This window comes from Muntiacus reevesi, chromosome 5, assembly GCF_963930625.1.
Source record: "Muntiacus reevesi chromosome 5, mMunRee1.1, whole genome shotgun sequence".
In the NCBI taxonomy this organism is placed as follows: domain Eukaryota; kingdom Metazoa; phylum Chordata; class Mammalia; order Artiodactyla; family Cervidae; genus Muntiacus; species Muntiacus reevesi.
The window spans coordinates 45,062,382-45,067,812 of record NC_089253.1 but is presented as its reverse complement, the minus strand read 5'-3'; positions in this window follow the sequence as shown (position 1 = coordinate 45,067,812).

Below are 5,431 nucleotides of genomic sequence, written 5' to 3'. Positions count from 1 at the left end.
CGGGACAAAGAAAGAGAAATGAGGCCCATTTCTTGGGCACTGGGAGTGGGGATTTTCTTTTTTTTTTTTAATCTGGATCAAAATATTTAGCCCCGAGTAACGTCTCCCCCGCCCCAAGGCCACAGCAAAGCCTGTGAATGCAGGAAGGTTCCAGGTAGCAGGGAGGAGCAGGGCGCCCGGAGCACAGAACTGCCCACACTGCGCCCTGAGGTGCCGCCCCAAGGGATTTCCGAGAGCTGATTCCCAGAGCCGGGCTTCTGGGAACCGCCCAGCCCTGGACCTGGCCTCATAATTCACGGCACCCGCTGGTCTGGGCTTCCACCCGGGCAGGATGGGGACGCGCGGTTTCTCTTTACCCGGCTTCGCAGCGTGGAAGTTACAGCAGGTCCTGTGCGTGGGGAGGACGGAGCGGGAGGCGTGGGGGAGGCTGGGGTGCTCTGGGCCAGCAGGCAGGGCCTGGCGGAACTCTGTCCGCCTGCCTGTCACTCTGCCTCGAGCCCCAGCACCCAGCCCCCACCTGCGGGCTGACCACTGACCGTGGAAAGACCCCTGGGAGCCCGCAGGGAGCAGTTCCTTCCCACTGGACCAGCCAAGTGCCGCACCGTGACCCAACCCACTCTGCAGGCTCCTCAGACCGGGCTGGAAGGGCCCGGATCTCCCACGCCCGACCTCCTTCATTCAGCGCTCACGGATCTCTCTCGAGGGCCTGCGAGCAAGGAAGGGAGGAACAGGACAGGCAGGATCCTGGGGAGGAGATAAGACTTAAGGAAGGGACTACCTGTCATTTCTTCAATCACATGGTGAGACATGCCCCACTGGGAAGGATGGGGAGCAGGGAGAGCTGAGACCGGTGGCAGCGCTGCCCAGAGCTGGTCTGATGGGGGAGGATGGTGGGCGAGAGCTCGGTGCTGTGGCAGCCACGTGGAGGTGGTGAGACCTGGCTGCCCCCCAAGTCCACACTAGGCCTGTCTGAACAGACCTGCTCGGGCACCTGAGTGAGCTGCCGGAAGCCCCGACCAGACCTCATCTCCTCCATCCCACTGGGCAGTGGGGGACCCCGAGGTGTAAGATGTAGTCTCACCCCAAAGGAGAGGCCATGCCAGGAGCAGCCCCTAGACTTTTGCATCAGCACCTCCATCCCTAAGTACACTTTGAGTACCTTCCTCTATGTGGCGGAGGGTAGAAATATCCATGTCCTACCCCTGGTCCCCATGAAACTCTGACTTGGCAGATGTAATCCAGTTATGGATGTCACGATGAGACCGCCCAGGATTTAGGGTGGGCCCCACATAGAGTGAATGTGTCCCCATAAAAGGAGGAGAGGACACAGATCCACAGGGAGAAGGCGTGTGAGGACGGAGGCAGAGGGCATAGGGATGTGGCCGTGGCCCAAAAATGTGCGTGCGTGCATCACTCAGCTATGTCCGACTTTTTACAACCCCATGGACTGTAACCCACCAGGCTCCTCTGTCCATGGGATTCTCCAAGCAAGAATGCTGGAATGGGTTGCCATTTCCTCTTGCAGGGGATCTTCCCCAGCTAGGGATCTCTCGTGACTCCTGCATTGGCAGGCAGATTCTTTACCATCTGAGCCACCAAGGAAGCCCTCGGGTCTGGGAACGCCAAGGAGTTTTGGCCACCATAGGAAGCTGCGGGAGCAGCAGGGAAGGGAATCTTTCTCGGAGCCTCGCAAAGGAACCAACCCTGCTCACACCTTCATTTCGGATTTCTGGTGATGGAAGCACTTGGTCAAAAATCTAGGGCCCTCAGAATAGGAGAGAATACATTTCTGTTGTCTCAAGCTGTCCAGTTTGGTGGTGGTGGTGGTGGGGTGTTCCTTGGTGGCTCAGTGGTCAAGGATCCACCTGCCAGTGAAGGGGACTGGATGATTCCAGCCCTGGTCCGGGAAGATCCCAGGTCCTGCAGAGCAAATAAGCCCGTGCACCCCAACTAGAGAGTAGTCCCCACTCGCCGCAACTAGAGAAAGCCTTCGCAGCAGCGAAGACCCAGCGCAGGGAAAAATAAAAACAAAGCTATTTTAAGGAAGAATCCGTCCAGTTTGTTATAGGAGACTAGCATCAGTTTAATGAACACTCCCTCTTACCGTCCCCTGTGGGGGTAAGATCACAGAGCAGCAGGGACAAGGCAGGAGAAGCACAGGAAGATGGAGAGAAAGGTGAAGCCCTGGTTCCCAGTGGGCGGCGTGGCGGGGGGCTGGGAGCAGGGAGTGCTGGGAGGTGTGATCGGTCCCGGCGCATTTTAGTCCTCCGGTGGGCGGCGGGACCTGGGCGTCCGCGTGAGCGTATTAAGACTTTCCTCTCTGTTCTCTTGTATCAATGAGCTATTTCAGGATGGACAGCTTTTGCAGAGGGCCCAGGATGTGGAGTCCAGTGTCGAGCTTGTTTTCTGTACATTCCTGCCCGAGGTTCAGGCTGCTCACATGGGGATAAGCGATGCTGGGGAATGTCAAGCGCCTGGTCCAGGTGGGCACGCCTCATCAGACCCCCAGGGACCGGAGTGGGATGTCAGCACGTCACATGGCCAGTCCCGAGACAGTCACTGCCAACAAGAGAGGAGAAGAGGGGTCCTTTCCATCAAACAATTTAACACCATTGACAATGTAACTTTGACCTCTATGTAAATATCTTAAGACAGAAGACACTCCTCCTTTGCCTGAAGGCTGGAAGCTCTTTGCACCCGGGGATCTATCCCTGTGGGTGGCAGAAAAACTGGTTTTCTCTCGCCCCTGACTGATTTCTCACCATGCAATATTGATATTGCCTCTGGGGGCCAGAAGCTGTGATCCTGCCTACCCCCATCCCCACCACACACACACACACACACACACACAGATGCTTTCCTCCTTGCTGTGCCCCCTGGGAGTATCTTCAAGCGATGGCCAGTGTCTGCAGGACAGGGGCGGCTGTCGGGGTGGAGACCACCGTGAATCCCCCTTGAGCCCTGTCCCCCCGCTCAACGAGCACCTTGGTTCCAGAAAGCCTGCCCACCGCGACACAGGCTGAGTCAGGGCTGGTTCCTCCCCGGCTTCTGACACACTTGGGCTGGAATCCACAGCTCGCCCAGCAGCTGGCCACCCTTGTGGCCCTCGAACCTGCCAGGCTGGTTCCCACCTCTGGGCCTTTGCACTGGCTGTTTCTCTCTTCCCAGAACACCCTGGCTTCGCCTCTCTCGTGGCTGATGTCTCCCCGTCACTGAGTTCTCACGCCGAGGAGTCACCTCTTCCAGGAGGTCACCCCGCCAAGTAGCCCCTCTCGCCTTTCGAGGTCTCGGGGCAGCTCCTGGCCGTGGTCCCAGTGGGGAGGGGCCAGAGCCTCAGGCAGTGGGGCGATGAACCTGCTGCTGAGTGAGGAGGGAGGGGTGACGTCACTGGGCCTCCTCCTGCCTCAACCACTGCAAGCCCGTGACGTTCTGTGGGGCCAGGTGTCGAGGACACAGTGGGAGAGAGGACGCGGCCTTGGCCCTCAAGGAAACTTATTTCTGTGGGAGCAGAAGGAGTGCAGAGGAAGGGAGCCTGGGGGGGAACCACCACCCTTGGCCCGGGAAAAGCAAGGTGGTCTTCCTGGAAGAAGCAGCATGGAAGGTGGGACAGAAAGGATGAGTAAGAGTTAGTCATTTGTGGAGAGTCGGGGAGGAAGGTCCAGGCAGAGGGAGCAGCAGAGCAAAGCCTGGGAGCAGAGCCTTCACGAAGGCTGGGTGTCTACAAACATTTCACCCCTTTTTCTCAAAGAAACGGGGGGGCAGGCTCAGCTTTGCCAGAACTCCCAGAGAAGTGGGCTCCTCCCTCCCATCCCTCCTCTGGCCCCCCATCCTGCCCACCTTGGGACAGTGAGGGGACCCCTGAGCCAGGCTGCTGGGAGGAGCAGGCCCCGCCCCTCCCCACGCCTGCAGGCTTCCCCCCACCCCACAGCTGTGCCCCGGGGCTCAGGGGGGCGTGGGAACAGAGCCTCGGGCTCCCGCCCACTGGCCAAGCAGCAACCTGCCTGGAGATGACAGGCTGTGGTATCTCATGAGAACAAGGATGAGGACCCCTAATAAAAACAAGAAAACAAACCCAACCAGACCAGCAAACCTCACCGCTGTGGTGTGGCCAGCCAGGCTGAACTGGGGGCTGACTTCTCTGGATTCGGGGCTGAGCTAAGCCCGCCTGGGGCGGGAAGTGGAGAAGACAGGGCAGGCTGGCGGGCAGGGCCAGCGCGCGGGGCCTGGAGGACGCCTGCTGGGCAAACACAAGGACCCTGGCGGCCACACGGAGGTCTGGAAGCACCTGGCCTTCAGACCCCCAGTGCCCCGGCCCTTGGCCTGTCTCCGCTCAGGCGCACGGAGCCCAGAGCACAGGCCACAGGCTGAGCCCAGACCCGAGAATACAGCCAGGGAGCCCAGAACGGGTGCACAGGCCGGGACAAGACGGTTTCCACGGTCCCCTTGAGATCGGCCGTCAGCCCGTGACACTCCAGCCCACGCGATGGTGCCAAGTGGCAACGGTCAGCCCAAGCCTCAGGCTCTGTGGGGCGCTGTGTCTCTGGGCCAGAGCACGGGGGTCTGGATCCGGATCCTGGCTCCCTCACTTGCTGTGTGACCGTGAGCAGATGCCTCTGCCTCTCTGTGCTCGGCCGGCTTGTCTGCGGTGTAAGACGAGGAGGGCAGTCCCGCCATGGTTCTCCAGAATCCGCCCCTCCCCGCCGGAGACATGAGCGAGTCCACAGCAGGGAGGGCGAGGGGCCGGCTCAGGGGAAGGGGTCTGAAGTCAACGACGGAAATCAGGTCTCCTGAGCTTCCGGGCAAGGGTGGGGGGGTGCTTGGGGATGGCGCTGAAGGCCATGGGGCCAGGAGTGCAGATAGAGGAGGCCGGACGCCCTGGAGGCCCAGCCTGGGACCTTCGGACTCCACTATGGACGAGTCAAAGGGAGCCCTCGGGGGTCTGGGGGCTTGCTGAGCAGACGCAGAGACCACACTCCCCAAAGGAAAGCAGTGGACGAGCAGTCAGCGCCCCCCACGTGGCGTCGCCGGCTGTCTCCTACGCGCAGGGGTCCCTTGGCTGCAGTCTCCCCGCCCCCGTGTGACTGCGGTTGTTATAAGCAGTCTTCCTCTTTCCTCCCGCACTCAGGGGCCGGGGGCAGGGGCAGGGCAGGTCTCCTTCCTGGGGGCTCCGTGTGTGCCCCCCGCCCTGTCCTGGGGTGGAGCAGGAAGGTGATGATCACTGGGGCGAACAGCGGCCGGGAGCCCCTTCTCCGGCACTGAGGACCTCGGATGGCTCAAACGCCCAGCCGTAGCCAGGAGGCCGGCCCCGGTCGCCTGCTCACTTCTTGTGCCTTCCACACCCCTCCCCGTGCCCGTTACAGCCAGCAGGGTCCTGGGGGCTGGCACGTCACAGAGAACAAACACTGGTGTGGGGGGGTTTCCCGTACACGAG